Consider the following 20,523-nt stretch of genomic DNA (forward strand, 5'->3'; position numbering starts at 1 on the left):
GAGAGTCATTCAAAGCTTTTAACTAGAAAAAAATCGTGGAGGATTGTTGCACGTATCAAGCGATGAATTAAAAATTCGCCAAATTGCTGAAAATGTGTTCAGGTTTTTCATTCAATCCACACCACACCGCGTTGTAAACAAAATGGTTATCAGCAGTCTAAGAAAAATAAATAACAGTTTCAGCCCATTTGGGTCTTTGGGTAGGCATATATTGAATCAAAATCCACTAAATAATCATATCTTACTACTTACATCTTTAGTTATATTTTCCCATGCGTGTTCACCACCAAAATACACATATAACTCAAATTAGGACTAGAGTAAGGCAGTTATATACCAATTTAGTTCAAATAAAATACCAATAAATTCGATTAAAACAGTTAACAGTTATATGTTATCTTTTTTTGCTACTAAAATTTAGAATAAACATATGCTAAAGCAAGCTGCAGAACGTACGTCTGCCCCGCGATGAACAGTTGGTTGCCTATCCTATCTTGACAACAGGCGTTTATAGTAAAATCTACGTTACGCGCGGTCTAGTTATAACAAGTCTCTGATCCAAAAGATTAAGGATACCCATAAAAGTAGCTCAAAACCGCAGAAGTGGGTCCGGACAGACAGATAGACAAAACGCAAATAGTACAACTTTTTTTTTATTGTTAAAAAATACGCCAACAAGTACATATTATAAATATATTTCTGATGTATGTCAGGGGGACTTTGCAGACTGTTTTACCTGCTTTCTTAAACAGTACAAGGAGCATTACGTTAAATAACTTTTCAACAAAACAACGAAACAACGTGGCAAGATATTAAGTATAAATTAATTCATTCAATCCCAAGTGCAATTATGAAACAATCTTGACCAAACGCAACTCGCCCTTAAATGAAATACTCTGTAAAGAAATACTAATAAACATTGATATGCCGGACCTGCAAAGGCAATAAAATGACGCAAGAAATTCAAATCAGTTTTGCACTTTTTCTGGTAAGGCAAGCTTTACAACAACGGGAATTTATCTTTTTTTTTGCATAAAACCAAAGGGAAAAATCGAATATCGCGTGACAAAATATTAATATAACCATTAAGTAGCAAGGAGATCCAATAGCCTAAGCAATTTTAATTATCCTTTAAAAGGAAGTACTAATAATAAACTGCAATAGAAGAGTTTTTTCTACTAATTTTAATTAATTCCTTCCTTTATACATTTAATGAATTAGCATCCTACGTCTACACTCACAGGACTAAAGCGGCGTACTTTCAGAAAGTAATTTTCGATCGTGTTTTTCAGTGTACGGAAGCATAAAGTGACATTTAAAAGCTTACATTCAAATAATGCAGATAAAATAAACATCAAAAGGCACATCTCCTACGGAAGTCTATTTCATTCCCTTTCAGCGTTCCCTTTTTTGAAGTGCATTTTTTCTCAGAAGCGGAGGCGGAATTAAATTCGACGTTGGAGTTAAGGCCAAGATTTCATTTTAATTTTGCGTAGAGCACGAACCGAGTATATATCGAAAGTCGCTCTCAAGTATATGTCGAAGCATCTCATATAAAATTGATTGAGGTATAAGTAAGTGCGACAGGAGGTTAACAGGTTTACATCCGAGTAATAAAATTGAAATTTCATGCAGTTTGGAATACGGGAATCGACGGGAGAACGATCCGTTTATATTCTGGCAAATTGAATGACAAATTTTGTGCTTTTTTCGAGGACTAAAAATTCGCATATTTTACGGATTCGCTAATTTCTCGTCTCAAAATTAGTTTATCGAAAAAATTTATATGCAATATTTTTCAATTTAATATGCATGTATTTTGCTATCTCAATATTGAAGCAGAGACGAGAGGCAGTTCTAACAATTTTATTACAGACGATTTGCAGGGTAGGTAATATCTTCGAATTGTTGAACCAAATCGAATATTAAACGGGGATTGAGTTATCCCTCTTTTGTAAATGCAAATGTAAGTTTGTATGCACTTACTTAAAGATAGTAGGTAAGAGATGAGATCAGGTCTGTGATATAGACACAGATCGATTTATACGTTTAAATCTAAAATCCTACCGGATGGATTACAGTCACATGACAGATTTGTTTGTTTGCAAAAGCAAGGCAAAGAATTGGTTGTAACAGTTTATTTTTGTAGGTACATGTTGTTTGTTTTATTCTACGGTCATTGCGTTGTTGAGATACGCTGACATAGCTAAATTGGAACTGGCGCCATCTCTTGGTGGATTTGTTATTTGTTATTCATCGAGGAAATTTAATTTAGATTTATTGATTTGGTTTTGATTGTGGTTGAAGAACAATATATCAATATTTCCTTATCGGATTTAATTGTCACTTCCCAGTTTGATACAGAAAGGGTTAAACATTTAAAGAAATTGGGTGGCGCTCAATTCTATTCTAAGTTGCAACGAAGTTACGAAGGTTTATGCCCAAAAGAATCAACCGCTGTGAAGAATCTCAAGCCCTTTTTATTTTACAACCCTGAGCTAGCCTACCATTATATGGTATATTTGAGGTAAAGGATTTTGAGTTGTTAATCAAAAATACTTAAAATACCTAAAATTAAAAAGTGTCAAGGCGTCAAGTTCTCGGTCTCAAAATGTCAAAATCTCATACAAATGTAGGCGATGCAATGACACAAGATGTAGCTAATGACCAGGAAAATATTGGCCACAGCAAACGAAATGTATCTATAAATGATATCAGCTACAACGATTAGACGAAGGACGACGGCTACCATCTTAATAGTGCTGTGTAGACCACGGCCGTTAGGACTTAGGATAGAGTTTTAGAAAATGGACAGTTAGAATGGACTTGGATGCTTATCTTTTAATTAATGTTCATAACAATTTTGTTTTCAGGGTAACAAATTAGCACCAAATTGTTCCTGTGGCGCGCCCTTAATAATTCATTAACTTTCCAAATATTATTTCCTATATGCTACACTGAACCTGATAAATAATGGCATTTCAAAAAATGTGGAGACGTCTTTTTATGGTTTCAATATCAAAATGTCATCTAATATACAAGATAAAAAAATATGAAAGTAAAATAAATTGGACATTGCACAATGATTTAAGATTCATAAAGAAAAATGGTTGTATGTGAATAAGCGATGCGATGTTAACTACAGCATTTTGAGGTACGTACACAAACCGCGTTGCAATTTGTTAAAACGCAATTACAAGTCGCTAATGATGGCGTAACGAGTATTATATTGTCTGCCTGTAATTAACTTTCAGTTCAGAGCTGCCTCAAAGTGCACCTCCTCCTCCTCTTTTTTTAATTAACTAAACGAACGCAGCCACTCATGAGGTTTCTCTGATTTTAATGTGTAGGATACGTACAAATAAAAACTTGATTTTGTACACGATGATATTCAGTGCGTCATTAGCATACTCGCATGGCACGCTATTATAACAATCTACTTGGCTGTAATCACATTCGGCACGTTTTCAGAGGAGAAAAGTACTTTTCAAGAAATTCCATTTGACTATTTTATACTGACATTACTTCAAGTCACGAATAGCGCCGGGTTAAATCGATTGGAGAAATTATATTTTCTTATCGCTTCTTTTGATATTTACAGAGCCGTTACGTGAAATAAGCTTAAAACTCTTCCTCATACAATCACAGAGCGCGCAGTTTGGATAAATACCTATAGATCCTTCGTCTCTTCGATAAAAAAAGTGGCAGTTTAATTTAGATTTGCTATTTTTTAATTAGAAAACTAGGAGATGCAGAATTCGCGATGTGTCGCGTTGCCTAAATTATTGGTTTCTATTTCCTTCGTGCACTCCCAGAGCGTATTGAATGCAAAGCACGTTTTATTGTTTTTTTCTAGTTTCGATTTAGTGGCATGAACGAGCAAACTGCAGAGTAATGTACCGGGATTGTTCATTCCTAAACCCAGAGAATTATTTGAAACCGCTTTAATTAAATTTCCAATTTCCGAAAAAGTTCTTAATTCTTTCCATGATACTAAATATGGTACAAAACGGGAATATTTCTTTTGTATAATTAGGGGTGGATCGTGAGTAGCCTAACACTGTTTAATACTATAATATCCCTGAATAGTCACAGCAAAATCTGTTTCTGTGGTTATTTAAGATTGTGTTTTTTTTTCAGAAATTCTTTAGGATAAATCTGTGAAAATTCTTTGTGAACAACCTTTGTAGAAAATCTTCAATGCATCAATTAGTATTTTTGAAGAATAGCTTTTGATAAAGACCTTAAAAGGTTGTCTACGAGACCAACAAAAATTTGATCAAAGTCGAGAAAAAAAATCTGAAAAAGAAAGTAGCCTTAAATAGCCTCTGAGGCATCCCAATAATTTCTGAAACATCATAGAAGAATCGGCAAAAAAAGGTTCAAAATGTCCTAGATACTTTGAAGGATCTTTCAGTAATAAATAAGGAAGACTTTTGAAGAATCCCCGAAGAACTTTGAAGGAAGGTCGTAAAAGATGTTTTAAAATGCACTAGCTACTATTACACTACTGCATAACAAATGAAAACACTTCTCGATCTACCTTGAATTCTCGAAGCATGTCAGAAAAAGTCTCCTTAGCTGCAAACGTAGACCTACAAATGATACAATAGATGCGAAGAGATTCCAAGGGCAGAATACATATTGGTATGCTAATGATAGTGAGCATCACTCTTAAATCTGTTTCGGGGGTGTAAATTTTGTAGCTGGTAGTTAAAACAATGTCGGTTAGAGTGTCGCACCCTCAAAAATAAAGATAAGAATAAGAAGAATAGATTTAGATGTTTTATTAAATGTCTAATTAATTCTTACAGGAAATTGTAAACATTTCTACATATACTTCAGCGATCCTCCAGGGCTTCTACGGACCTTCTTAAGCCTTTAAAGATTATTGAAACATGTTTTAAAATCTATCAGAATTTCCTGAGATTTTTGTAGGATTTTTTAGACATTTTTTAAATATGATCCGCATAAATGACAAATACACAATACGTTGATGTACACCTTAATGGGCCTATGAATTTGATATAAAATGGCACCAAATTATTGTAAAGTAGAAATATTCAGCACCACGAACAGAAATAAACCTTTGACAATAACAGCTAATGACACTTCGGGAGTTTAGTTGGCAACATAAACTACCACCTTACAAAATTGACCAGTCGTTTTATGTTTCATTGTAATACTGACTCATGTTTTAACCAATCACAGTGAAGGTCAAAGCTTCCCTATGCTTTCTACCGCTACCTTCTTAAAATGAATACAGTATAGTTATCTCTTTAATTACGACTTTCCCGATGCAGATCCTTGCCCCGATACAGAAAAATGATTTAAATCTGACCTTAATTTTCTGATTTCCGACACACAGTGGGCAAATCGCAATCCTTAAATTTCAAGCGGTCTTTTACCAAATTTTTAGAAACACTTACATTGAACTTTCGGCGAAAATCAGTAAAATTAATTGTAGTTGAGCATAAGAATTATTTTTGGCCGTTAAAAGGGTCCGAATAAACACACAACTTACGTGACATTAATACACAAACAAATTTTATTTTACAAACACATAAATAAAAACAACCATTACAGTCCTGTTAAGATGGAATTGGACTAACCATGCCCGAAATAAAACAAAAAAAAAACAATACACAAGAGGGTTCAACATATATTTCTTCAGAACTTAAAACGTAGCCGATCACGAATTGGGCAAACTTGACTCCTTTTCCTCTTCTAATTAGAAGCGCTCGGAACTGGATGGACGACATCTATAAACGAACTGTAATTTGGGCTCAAATTTCTATCGAACCAAATAATACTGCTTCTGACGGACAGCAGTTCGACCTCTGTGCGAAACAGATCGAAACGAAAAACGAAAATAAGCTTCTTTAAACGGACAGCACCTGGACCTCGAACTTCTCGAGCGTCTCCCGTATTTAAACGGAAATCCCACTTAAATTTCGTAAAACTGTTTTAACCAACAAAAACTGCATAGAAATGACGATAAGCAATACAATGAAACACAAATCGGCACATGCGCACTAATTCGTTGAATTTTTCTTATGTATTTCCACATTTCTACCCATAATAATACAAAAAACAATTTTTCTTAAAGATTAAAGTACAAACTTCAACGTCCCAACTACATTGTTTACACAGCATTATATCGGCTATATTTAATATACAAAACAATGGAATGGCGAAATTCTTTAAAATTTTTATTCTGATACCCTCGTCAGAAATTGAAAACGGTGATTTATTATGACAGAGGGGCTGTTTAGGTTTAACCAATTCACATTATTAATTTATCAATAAATAAGACTAAAAAAATGGCAATGTAATTAATAATATTAATATTAATAATTAATAATGTAATAATTTCATTGGTTATTGTTATTTTTCCTACCAATCCTAGATGATTTTAAAGGTCGGTAATCAACCCCATCTCTTTCCCAGAACAATCTGACTCAAACATTTCCACGGTGAGTTTATCTGTATAATGAGCTGAGAAATGTAGAAAATGTAATTTTATATGCCTAATAAAGAGACTGAAAGCCCACTATCTAGACGCCAAAAACAATTAAAAATAACACTCATTGAAAACCCCTGCTTAAAATGACACATATTTTGTTAACTTCAATCATCCAGATAAATTCTTTACATCATCATGAGCAAGATTTGTTTGGGAAACATTTCAGAACCTTCATATTTTTTACAGCTTTAAACATTCTAATTTACTTATTTCTGCGAAAAAATCGAAAAAATCAAATCCAACCTAATGCGCCCATTACATTATGTTAGTTTCGATTTGGTTTTCTTTTAAATAAGTTTGGTATTTCGTACACGATATGACATGAGGGATTATTCACTTCTATTTGACCCCGAACGGACGTAATGTATAGAAACTGCGTAGATTACGAATTATAAGGAAGAAAATAGAAAAAATTCAGACTCAACACTAAAACAAAGAAGGAGCAGGAAAACTTTCTTCCCGCCAAATTACCATTTGGCTGGATTATAAACTAATAGGGTCCAACTTATTGACGTGCATTTATCTACGCACAGGGAAATGGAACTTTTGCAAGACCGCGCGCGTATGCCCAAACTTTTCGGGTTATGCGAAATTGTCTGGTTAAATTAAAAACTTTTGCTCGCTAGAAAGGTAAGTGGAGACATGGGATTGTGAACAATTCGATCAATAAAAGCAGAAAAAAAGGTTTTACATCTCCATCCTTTACATTCAAATATTTTGTTTTCTCATCATTAACTTTGAAAATGCTCGGAAATTTATGTATGCATCAATTGGATAGACGAATGTATCTCGTTCAACATTGCTAATGAATGTGAGTTAGTTGGGATTACCTCTCCAACTTGTTTGCGGAATTTCAGGTATTGCTTTTCCCGGGCCGGTTACATTTGGAGGATTTGTTTAGCCGTATACGCCTGTAGGGGAAGAACTCGGCGCGTTTCCATTTTTCCAATGTAGAACTTAATTAATATAACAATGCGCGATGTTGGTGAATCGAATACATAAAGCAATGTTGCATTGTCCCAAAATGAAAACACTCTCCATACAGTTTTACGGGACCAGACGCATAAACTACCCGTAAATGTAGGTACACTGAAAGAACATTATAGATCCTTCCGACTAGCTACCATAAAAGTAGTAAATTCAATTTGTAGACGATTCTGAAACGGTATTCACTAAATTAAAAATCGGTTTCCATACTTATGTAAACACTTTTTTGGGCGTTATTAAATTAAAATTGTGGTTTAAGCGGACGGATTTAGAGTATGCAGCGATGAAATTATAATGGAAGAGCATGAATATTTTAGTTCTAAAGAGGTTCTTTTAATAAATGTTCATGAACTTTTGCTTTCGCCTTGTTGGAAAAAATTCGTTTAAATGCTTTTAGGTAGCTTCGCGTGGCTAATTTTTTGAAACTTGTTCAACTTTTTCTTTTACATTCACTTTTTTATATTCAAAGCAACACGTTATACAGACGATTCTGGGCTTTTATCACGTAAATACTTCTTCTGTAAAGCTGCGATTTCAGAATGCTTGGGGGTGGATTTATGAAAATGGCACGATCGAATTGTTTCCTATGGTATACAAGCACAATGTAGCAGACTTTAATGTAACTGATTATTTAATTGCTACTTTTTCCTTTGTTGCGGCTACCGATGTATCTACAGCATTTCGCTTTTTACCAGGAAGCATACCAAAACCAAAGTCCTTGACCCACTATAAAAATACCATTTAAACCATTTAAGTTTTTGTTGTGTGTCGAATCATATTATGTGTAAACAAACATTTAATTATTTATTATAATTAATAATAATTAATGACAATAACAGAAACATGATTACATAAACCCGAGAATCACGCGTCAAACAACTTGATTAACTTGCTTCAGCACAAACTTATTATAAAAATGACAAACTGCGTCTTCAATAAAATAATTAGGGCTAACTGCTCGAGAATTTAGCGTAAACAATTTTTTACGCTCTTCAACCGTCAAGATATTAGCAGCAGCGTTTTCTCGTTGTCTCCAGTATTTAAGGAAACACCACCTCCTTCTTTATGAAATTTCCAATAAACCGCCAATCACAATCAGCCTAGGTAAACGCTAGCCACGACGGAACCCGCCAAACGTCCCCACTGCTCCACAAGAAACGCGCAATACTTCGAAACACCTGCATCCTCCTTAAGTCGTTACCAGCACCAAATGTGCATTTTCTTCAAATCAATTAACTTTTGCCCGATAAACACTACTACCGTAAACGACCAATAACTTATTTTAAAGCACGCAAACTTGACCAGATGTGTCTACTTCTATTGAATAATTTAGAAGAGAAAAAACAATCTCTGAAATACAAATTTAAATAAAACAAACCAACTCTGTGCTTATTTCGTAAATAATACCCCAGATGTACTGAATAAATTCAAATATTCTCATATACAGGAGGTCTCGTAATTATTTTTGGAGTTTATACCGAAATAACGTCTGCATCACACGCATTATTATGTGGTTTCAGTGTTCTGTATTTAAAAATAAATGGTGGTTTGTTTCTAAGTGTTTGTAGTTGCACAAATATCATTTAAGTCGTTCTGTTATTCGTTTTATTTCATTTTAAAGCTGCGAACTGGATACTTTTTAAGTCTTTGGTTTATACCACGTGGTGGTGATTTTAAGTGACAATCCAGTGGCGTACCTATTCAATAATTTGAAGTTAATTGGGCGTTAGGGATTATTAAAGATGATTATGATGAACTAGTATTCAATGTTCGTAACATTGAATTGCTGGAATTATTTCAAAAATGGACTTGCGCAGCTTGCTAGAAATTATTCAGTAGTTAAAAATATATTGCTTTAAATGTGGTGCATGGAATGTCCCTCGCAGCAGTTGTTCAAATGTTCTCATGGGTCGGGAAACGAATAGGGGGTAGGTTCGGGTCCACTAATCAAGTTAAATTTTTATTAGGTTTTGCATATTTACATGTACAAGGAATGAGAAGACAATATACCATTGTCGAAATATGTAACGGGTAGTTACTTATTCAAACTGAGTACTTTAATTATCAAAATATGAGTTGCACCGACTAGCTCATTCGAACGGAAACTGTTTGAACTTACCGGGTAATCATAGGGATAAATTGGTTTTTTGACCCAGGATAGCTGATTCTTAACTTCTCAGGGACAAAAAAATTCTACTTAATCTGGTCGAGCAGTAAAACTTCACTCTTTTGACTTCTTCACCTCAATCTTAGGTCTTAAGGTCTTGATTATGTTTTCGTATACCATGTTTCCCTTACGGTTTGTTCAATTTGTATCAAACAATGCACAGTCAACGAGTGAGTGCATGGGTTCCGGGTGCAGTAATCGCCAATGCCAATCGATTCTATATTAATTACTTTATTTCTTGCGCGTGAACCGACAATTGAACTTTTATACCTGACAATTTAACAGTACAGTCGAATAGGTAGGTACTTTTACACTCCAAAAAGAAGGTGTTTCATTAAATCCTGTAGTCACTTGTTAGACATAAAAATCTCGTAAATTCTCTGTAATCTAATTTCCACACGTTTTCCATTCCATAGATATCGAAATATCAAAAGTTGAAAACTGAAATTTAAAGTCCTTTCATCAAAGGTACATTGAGAGTTCGTAATAAAATTTACTCGATAATGAAGGGGGACACTAAACTGCTCATTTTTTCAAAATTCACGTTAGGATTATTACTTGCACCTCCTACCCCCTTTTTCTGATGCGAATAATCGATCCGTGAGAACATCAAGACAAGATAAAGCATTCCGGTGTTGTCCACTTTATCAACGTCCAATTTTTTCAAATTAGGCTTGAATTTCGCCACGAAAAATGCTACGTATTTAACACAATGCGAAAACCTCCAATCACCACTCTTTTTAATTAAAAACGGGGCCGGGGCGTGGGTGTTGAAGCAAATTACTTCTTTTCATATTTACGCAGCATCGAAATTATATTGGTTAAAATTGCTTGGATCTTCGTACATACGTGTGACACGAGCGCAAGGTAAAAGAGAATTTATATTCTCGTTTTTAGTATAATTAAGCCTGTACTTTTGGACTAATTTATCAAAATTTATGTTCTTTTCGTTTAATATTTAAGATAAATTATGTTGTCGTGATGATGTAGTTGCTGTCAAGCTGTATTTCTTTAGGAATTAAAAAGTTGGGGGAAGAGTAAAGTTCACAACTTACACAGTTACTATATTAATTTCAGTGCACAATTTGTCAACTTAATTAGAGAGAGGGAGCCAGATTGGGCCTAATTTTGATTATGTACAAGAAAGGTGTCTGCTTGTGTGCTAAAAATCTTTTGGCAAAGTGACAAGCTCTGTAATTTCCAATCTGGAAGCGTTTTCCGTTTTCCCGTCAAACACGGCTCAACTTAACGGAAGTTAATGCCCACGTTTAAAAGCTTTTGACTAAAGCTCTCGCATTTCGTGAGGTACCCCCGGAAGGCGAAATTAAAGGCACACGCATGTTTATTCCAAAACGTGTTCGTTAGTCCCAATGTCACACGAATTCATTTATATAAATGTGAACAGTGAGGGATTATCGTGTTAAATGCCTCCTCAATTTGAAACCCCTCGCGCAATTTAAATGAAATTTAGTGCGCCAAAATTTTCGTTGAATCACATTTCAAGTCCCATTCCTGCTAACTAAGAAAATGTACTTACTTGAAAATATTTACAGGGAAGAGTTCGAGTTAAAAAGGTATTCAAAAAGAACAATGAATAATTAATAAAGTTTCAAATCTACCAATTAATAACTTTAAACACGAACCAAAGGCATTTCGTCCGACAGGCAAAAGCTTATCAAGATTATTATTAACGATACTCGAGATCGTTTTTAGTTCTATCTGCCACTGCAGTGTAAGTATTGTGTGTAAGATTTAGAAATATCAGTATCACAGATTGTTTCAGTATTTCTCGCTGATTACAGTAAAAGATCACGTATTACCTGTGATTTTCCGTGCCATTTTCTGTCGATAAATTTGAATTTAAAATTTCAAATTTACCCTTACACCGTTTATAATTTGTTTGCACATTTTCAGTTCTTCGTTTGCATATCTCTGTAAACAAAGATATTACAAAAACAAATTTGAGAACACCACGATAACTCCCAACGTGGTATAAATTTCACTAGAATTGTCTTATTTGAAAGATATACCTTCAAGGGATGGTCCCTATATTTTCTTATAATAAAGTTATGGTCTATATGTATATGAATATTTAGAACTTCGAAGCGATTGTAAGTTAAACCCAGTCTTTTTTCAAGCAATTTTCGTAAAGGAGGGATTGTAGTTGAAGAAAAACTAGACATAGATACATACAGTATGTTGCAAATGAGAGGAATAAAATCATTATTTCTTCACCTTCTTTATTAAATTAGGAAACTGTTCTTATTTTCTTTAAGGTACCTACTGTCTTGCCGCAGACGAAACAATCCTGTAAATGGTTAAACCACATTCATTCGCAAATCACACTTCGCGTTGAAATGAAATATGCAACTTTCTTGCTTTCTCCCTTGGAAAAACTGCACGGCGCGCTCTGCGATGACACCAAAACCGCTGGCGCAGCGGTTTCGTTGCCGACTGTTATTCGGGGAGGTTGTTCGAATCCCGCTGCCCACTGCTCTGTCTTGGGTTTTGTGTGTAACAGTTCTCTTCCCACTCAGCACCTTACGTCCGTTCCCTCCGTTCTCATCTTTAATTTTATCAATCCTTACAATCCCGTTCTCTGGCTGAAACCCGCCTCCGGTATCTCTCAGGGTGCCTCAGGAACGAAATACGTTGACCTTTTTGCGATAACGACCGGCGTGACATTCCGTTTCTGCATTGAATGTACCCATTGGGAGTGTCTGACTGAATGCGCTCTCAGTGTGTTAACAGGGAGTGGGAGTAGGTACCATGGGGATTTAGGAAATGTCATTTTGGGTTTTGCCGTTGCAATGACAAGTACTGACTTTGCTAAAGGCATCAAGTTAAAAATGCCAAAATGATTTATCTAAACGTATTTACGTGAAAGGGATTAGCGAACCTAAACCTAGGTAAGGATATTTTTCATATTTCCTTTGTTTGTAATATTTTTCATGATTTATAGGTTAGTTTATATCATCTATTCTCTATTGTATTTATATGGGAACTCAGTTAATGGGTAAACAAGGTCAATTGTATTAGCATATGTTTAATTTCACCATTTTAGTTCCTTTTCCGGATATCTTTTCTACACCGAAACAATTATCGTTAACACTTAGGTCTTCAACAAACTACTAGCTTGATCCATTAAGATGCCGTCAAATTGGGCAGTTGGTGGATCACCTTCGAGTTGCCGAAGTTCGAGTCTTCCTTTTTAGAAGCCTAAATGTGGTAACATTATTTATGTAACATGTGCCTTGATTGTTAATGGCCGTATTGCTATTCTTTATTTAAAATGTGCCTCGGTTGTTAATGATCGTATATACGTTGGTCATCCAACATTAATTTAAGAGTACACTGTTTGTGTATCTTTATACTCTTGTATTGTTGCTTGTGTTTATTGTAGTGGGTATTCGGATTGTGGACCCATTGTCCATATTTATTACTTGCTAAAAATTGTTTATTGCTTAAAAGGTTTTTCTTTCAGCCTTAGGTGGTGTTCAAGTGAAGGTTTGTAGAGTGAGTAGACTCAAAAGTCAGACTTCGTTTAGTATTTTTATTTGGTAATCCAAATATTTCGGACGCACTTTGCTGTCCTGCCTCAGTGGGACCAAATTGTGTTTACGACGTGTTTAGTGACATAATTTGGTCCCACTGAGGGAGGACAGCAAAGTGCGTCCAAAATATTTGGATTACCAAATAAAAATAGGTGCTAAACGAAGTCTGATGTTCTTTTGTTAAAAGCAAGATGGAAAATTACATTACCTTGTAGGCAAATTTAACTAAAAACAAGATATGAGGAAATTATTGAATCACCACTCATTTATCGCACGTAGATTCTAAACTGAAGAGCTTTGATTAGCGTAATTCCGCTCCTGCAAGATAGGTAACCCGCCCCTGGTTTCGGGGTTTCCAGCCTACAGTTGAATGTCGAAGACAATCACGGAATTAGGTGTCGTAACTCAATTTTGACTACAGTTTTTACCACCCCCTTGACTGCTAACGGAGTTACAAATAACAGGTCAGTACATACATCAAACGAATCGGTAATTTCCACATATTAAAATAAAATGATCAAAACTTATATGAATGAAACTTCAGGGACAAGACCAACTAATCAACATCAATAAACATAAATTAAGCAAGCATTACACCAAAAACGTAAACAATTATAAACAAATGGATAACGGTACTAAAATTTAATTCTGCATTGCGGTTAAACCAAGTAAATTTCAAAAAACAAAGATTGAAACACACAAAAAGTATAAAATGCGGCATATAAAACACAAATGCGATATAAAGAAATGCAAAAATTACTACCTGCATTAAATAACACAAAATAACAACAAACATTTATGGAGCAACGCGTTCATGACCGCCATTCAAGACAAGATGAAAAACGTAAACCCCGTCCGTACTTTCTAGATGGCGGAGGCAGCTTTTCCCCACCTAGAAATTGCATGGTTGCCAACTCTCAAAAATGTATGCATCGTCGTAAGTTGTATATACAGAGTGGAATCTCTCACTGGTTTATTTTTTTGGACTTTCAAATGTGGAAAAAAATTCTTCTTCGGTCAATTATTACATTCCCTATACCTATATGTTATGGATTTGTTTAGGATTTTCTAAAATTGTGACAGTTATATGCATAATTTGTCACGTCAGACTATTTACATTAATGAAGACAAAGTTAAATAAAGATGAAATCAAAAGCAGAAACATTATATAACGACAAAATAAAAACAAACATCAATTGAGGTTTTGTTCTACGTGACCACTGTTTTTTTCAATACATAATGGCAGCCTGTGATTAACTCCGTTGGTAGTCGCCTCTCGAATTTCTACTCCATTTCATCAAAAACTCTTCTCACCCTAACTTCCATTTCTTCATGAGAAACAACTGGTGTAACCTTGTGATTCATAGGACCCCACACACTAAAGTCCAGTGGCGTTATATCTGGAGATCTAGAAGACCAAGCGCGGATCCGTAGGCCTAATCCCCCTGTCTTCAAAAATGTTCAAGGACATATGATAAGCATCATAGGTAGAATGCGCCGGCGCTTCGTCAAGTTAAAACCAGTAGTTTTCCCACAGGTAATGTTTCCAAGGATGGTACTTACGCGTTTATTTCATGGCCTCCTAAGAAAATTATGCATATAACAGTCACAATTTTAGAAAATCTTCAATAAAGCGAAGACCATAACAGATGTGTATAGGGAATGTAATAAGTGATCGATGAAGAATTTTTTCCACATTTGAAAGTGCAAAAAAAAATAAACCATGTTTCATTTGAAAAAATCAACTTTTTAAGGTTTGAAGTTATTAAACTTGACCATTCATTTAACAACGCCCTGTAGAAGGGCGATCAAAATTTAAATCATTCGCATGTAGCATCACGTCAGTAATGTTGATTTTGGAAGACTTTTTGAAATTCAAGTCAACGGAGCCATAGATAGCGCTAAAGAAAAGCAGTCAAGCGTCAAAAATTTTGAAAAATCTTGAATAACTTGAAAACCTTTGATGCTAGGTATAGGGAAATATGGTATCAAACGACGTAGATTTTGATTTTCATTTCAAAAATGCAATAAAATATTATTTAAAATAAGAAAGTTGCTATCCACATCCTGTAAAACAGAATGTGACACGATCATGATATTTTTCTTCGATAGATCATAAAAAACTATGTTGGTACGCACATTTTCAGTCATTTTCATCAATGGAAGTCTAAATACTTTTAAGTGACGGCGTGAAGCCTGTATAATAACTAAAAAAAAATAATTCGATAACGTCGGTCTAATTTGAACGGGCCTAGGCCGGAAGACTGCTCGGGGTAGATGACTTTGCGGGCAAAAGATTGGATATTGGCAAGAAACAACTATACCATACTTTTTTCAGGTTTCCGTGTACTAATGTAGCTGAGTGATCCACGTGCAGTAAACCCTGACACAAATAAAGCATTTGGAGAGGAAGGAGAATTACATTACACTTTTCGATTGAGTTCCGTCGAGCATATGTTCCCCACAATTAGGATTAACGAACGGTAGCAGCTTAATATATACAAACATCGACGTGCGTCCTCGTAATTTTGTAGGTGCCTATCTCTCGTAAATGGTTTTTATCTCGTAGATCAGAGGAAATGAAAAAAATGTTACGCCCCAAACTTTATCTCTCGTAGAAATATAATGAATACAAATTAGCCATTACTTGGAGAATCTTTTTTAAAATAATTTGGAGCTTACGCAGTTTCTCACCGAAACCATGAATAAATTCATTCGGTTTATAACTTAGTTACATATCCTCGTGAACCCGAACAAGGAGTTTGGGTTGGGTTTAGTAAACTGAGTTTAAATGTTGTGAATTTATTAAAATATTTGTATAAAGTGGTGGAGCTACCACAGTTCGTGCTTGCATAACTAATTACTTGCGCATAATACGGGGGGTAATGCGTAAGACGGTGGTGTGATGAGAAACTAAAATGTAAAACGAGAAAAAATACGCCTGCCTCTCCAGAGTGCTACTTAAAATTTCGGAATGAGATTAAACACCACTTTCCGTCTCACATTCGTTTCAAATGTTGGTTTTTGGGTGGAATACCTAGAAGGCACGGTTATGTTTATTTATACAGAATGTCAAGGAACGTGAAAAGGAATCCCCTTCCTCAGATGACTCGCTTTTTTATTAGCGAATGTTATTTGCTGCCAGCGTGGTACTACATCTCTATTAAAGACAAAAAGTGTAGTGTCGGCGTGATCTCGTAACCGTAACCCTTACGCAATAAATTTCCAATTTAAACAGCAACCCGTGCAGTATTCAACTATTTACGAGATTTAGGACAACTTGCAGATAACTTCCAAAATGGCAATTACAAATTTAGAATAGTGATATATCGCCGTTATCAGTATTTAATTTCGCACTTTCCACCAGATGACTCATTTCCATTTCTATTATAAAGCAACACAGCCCTCGTAACCTCTGAAATTCAAATTTCCTCAATCCCTCACAGTTTATATAAATTAAAAATCCATTCTCATTTTACGGCCTTTTAGGTTTCTTGTTGTCGAGAGCACGTTACCTGAGGCCATTTCAAAATTGTAAAAGGAGGCTGATATGGCCAATATCAGTCAGGGGTGGTTTTCTTTCTATACATCGGTACACTGTACAAGACTGTTGTTAGTAAGAAATATTACTCTTTTACTTTGCTTCATTAAAAAAAAAGATTTTATTGTTTTAAAGGCTTCATTTCTTGCCCAATGTGACTATCCTAGACTTCCTTCCCCCCACCGGCGTAGTTGTGATGAAGTGATGAGGAGTAAACATGTATGTACGTACAAAAAAAAAGCTCACAATTTCGAAAACATAACTTTGATGATACAAGTTCGATATGAGCATCATAATGAAGCTTATGCCTAGTGGTTTTTGTTACACAAGTTTCATTAATAACGTTCAACGTTCAAAATTTTAGTCTACGATAGGTCCAATAGGTCTTATTCGCATTTAAATGTGCATCTAAACGTTTTCGTAAATTAAAATTCAAAATTATCATGTGCCCATACTCCCCATACTAGTAGATGTCATTTGTCAATTTTGACGTTCGCGGTGTAAAATGTTAGTAATTATTAATTGCGTGCTTTTATAAATTCATAATAGCACTAGTTCCAAGAATGCTATATAATATCACTAGTGCTATTTAGTCCAGGGAATAGAGGGTTTTAACTTGCAAAATGAGAAGTAGTTCCAATTTCTTTTGCATGTCATAGACAGTCATCTGGTGGTTAAGAATCTAAGTTTTCGACCTCCCACTCCTTGTGCTTCCCCCGTACCACCCCCAAAACCCCTGAAATTTGGTTGGTTTCTTAGTTTTTCAATCATGTCTTTTTAATGGTTCACTTTAGAAAAAAATATTGTTATCAGAAATTGTAGACCATAAAATTCTACAGAACTTTGATATACACTACTTTTTTGTGAAATGTTTATTAAAAAAGATATAGAGCTTGAGAGTTGGTTATATTTTGAAGAATTCTGAAATTTCTATGTAGATGTTTTAACCAAATTTCATACTTTATCTCTATAATTAAGAGTTTTATGAGAAAATATCTTGAACTTATCGTGGTATAAACCCTCTACCCTGCACCCTTACCAAAGGGGATGCATAATAATTCAACTTTCAACCCTTGCTAGTGGGGATATTTGAATCACTGTGAGATTGTAGCGCTTTCTAATATACTTTTGAAATTAAAAAATTGTCTCACTTCAGTTCAGTTTCACCCCCCCCCCCGCGGTAAGGAATAGATATTTAAACGCTCTTGTGGCGAAAGTTAGTCAGAGAGTACAACGCTTATTACATATGTGTTCTATTCCTCTTTAAATATCTATTCCTACCGCGGTTGGGGGGAGGGGGGGATGAAGGATTTTAAGGATGAAGCTGAACTGAAGTGAGATAATTTTTTTGTTTCAAACGTATATTAGAAAGCCCTACAATCTCACAGTGATTCAAATATCCCCACTAGCAAGGGTTGAAAGTTGAATTATTATGCATCCCCTTTGGTAAGGGTGCAGCGTAGGGGGATTTATACCACGATAAGTTCAAGATATTTTCTCATAAAACTCTTAATTATAGAGATAAAGTATAAAATTTGGTTAAAACATCTACATAGAAATTTCAGAATTCTTAAAAATATAAGCAACTCTGAAGCCCTATACCGTTTTTAATAAACATTTCACAAAAAAGTAGTGTATATCAAAGTTGTGTAGAATTTTATAATCTACAATTTCTGATATTTTTTTGTAAAATGAATCTATAAAAAGATATGATTGAAAAACTAAAAAACCAACCAAATTTCTTTGGTTTTAAGGGTGGTGCGGGGGAAGCACAAGGGGTGGAAGATCGAAAACTTGGTTTCTTAACCACCAGATATTCTTTTATGATACGCAAAAAAAATTGGAACTACTTCTCGTTTTGCAGGAAATGGTCCATTTTCAGTCTCTATTTCCTGGACTAATTATGAAAGCCGTAATGACATCCAAGTGGTCATGCTAAATCTGTCATGACACCGTCGTAAATTAAGGCTACGATCAGACACAGTGATAATCGCGCGATTCCCACGAGGATCTTATTTACATGAAAATGTTCCAAACCATTGAGACACAACCTCGCGAAACCCGCGTGAGAATCGCGCGATTTTCACCGTGCCAGAAAACTGTCTAAAAGGGCATATTTTTGGGACCACTTGCCTCCACACTCGTGCTCATCGAATAACGAAAATATATTCTATGAAGAACGTGCTATTTCTGCTATTAAATTAAACCATTGAATAACATTATTCAATGATTAATACACCCCATTAATATACGACCAATCGCTTGGTGATATTGTTTCAAATTCTAACAAAGTGAACTAAGTGATTAAAAGCTAGGTAGCTTTTTATCAGGAATTCGTAAAATATATAGTACTTGTGAAATTTACTGTCTTTTATTAATAATCTCTCTAAAATACACTCGATTTTGGTTTTAAATCAGGGTTACGCATGTCTATGTTTGGTAGAAGGTCCATATTTCCAAAATTTTTAATAAATCTCGGTTTTTCGAAGTGTATGTTAAACGGATCAAATGAGTTCATGATTAAAAGTGGCAGATTTCATTAATAAAGCGCCATCTTAGGGCATTAATTAATTAAACAATTGAGTAGGGATGCGTCAGGGAAGAAGAAAATAGATGCATTCGGTTGTGAGCCACGGAAGCGTCAACCACGCGGCTCAAAATATAGTTTAAAATTCAGGAGATTCTTCGTTTAGACACCGAGCGAGACCATGTTTAATTCCTACGGACTGTCAAGAGTAAATTTTAATGCGGGTAGTTTAAGAAAAATCTAATTCGAGTGCGAATCATTGTTGGCCTCCGCGAAAACATACAGTGAATCCCTAAAAATGGTCGACTCCCGTTTTTTTTTACGGAAAGTGATTTTCTCCTTTGGTAGGTTAGCAGCAATTTGGAAAATTTGATGGTGTTTGCTCGTTGAAAATGAATCTCTAAAAATGGTTAACGAATTTGAAACCGGTACAACCGTGGTTAAGATTCCTCGCCATTTATTAGTTCCAATTGAGTTTATTTATGGCAAAAATTACCAATGTTCAGCAGTATGAAAATGTTCAAAATTACCCTTATTAACTTATGGTTTGCAACAAAAGCAAACACAAATTAATTATCTTTAACCTTTTTACCGGTTGTCGTTTTATTTATAATTTTTTTAGCAACTCGTATAAATCACGTGCAAAATTTTGATTAATTAACTGCTTTTTAACGTAACTTTGCACTCCAAAAATAGCGCCACGGAATGTTTGCACCTTGGACCCGAACGCTTTCATAATAACAATTTATTTGAACACGATCACCTCAATCCGATGACCCGCAAATTATTACGTACGTAATAAAAAAGTAACTTACTTGTTTACGTTTGAAAATTCTAACATAAAAACACTTGTTACAATTGGTTTCACCTGTACGAGCGACAATAAATTCTTCGAAAATTTTATATACTGCAGTTATACGACTTTCGGTTCGAACTCTTAATAACAATGAAATTGTTTACGCGACCTCAAAAATGGGGTACACAACTCACAATCTAAAAGTCTAGCTAAGTGTACATCTAAAAGTTCTCTTTGAAAGTGTTGGTAGCAATCCGACACTCCCACCAGATTTTTACTTAAGTATTCGCCGAATTCCAAACACGAATTGGACTCACCGTACTCTGTTTTTTATACACGCAAAAGTGTAGCAGAAAATACTCGTCCAAAAATGTGTCCCAGATGATGACCACAAAAGTGCAGTACGGTCGATTTTGAAGGGCAAA

At 34.9% G+C, this 20,523-nt stretch overlaps 1 protein-coding gene across 1 annotated transcript in view; it reads right to left on the reverse strand.

The window, feature by feature from the left end:
• Positions 1–20,523, reverse strand: part of LOC116181726 (pikachurin-like) — a 144,034-nt gene that overhangs the window by 85,976 nt on the left and 37,535 nt on the right. The window lies entirely within an intron of this gene.

This window comes from Photinus pyralis, unplaced genomic scaffold, assembly GCF_008802855.1.
Source record: "Photinus pyralis isolate 1611_PpyrPB1 unplaced genomic scaffold, Ppyr1.3 Ppyr1.4_LG1, whole genome shotgun sequence".
Lineage (NCBI taxonomy): Eukaryota > Metazoa > Arthropoda > Insecta > Coleoptera > Lampyridae > Photinus > Photinus pyralis.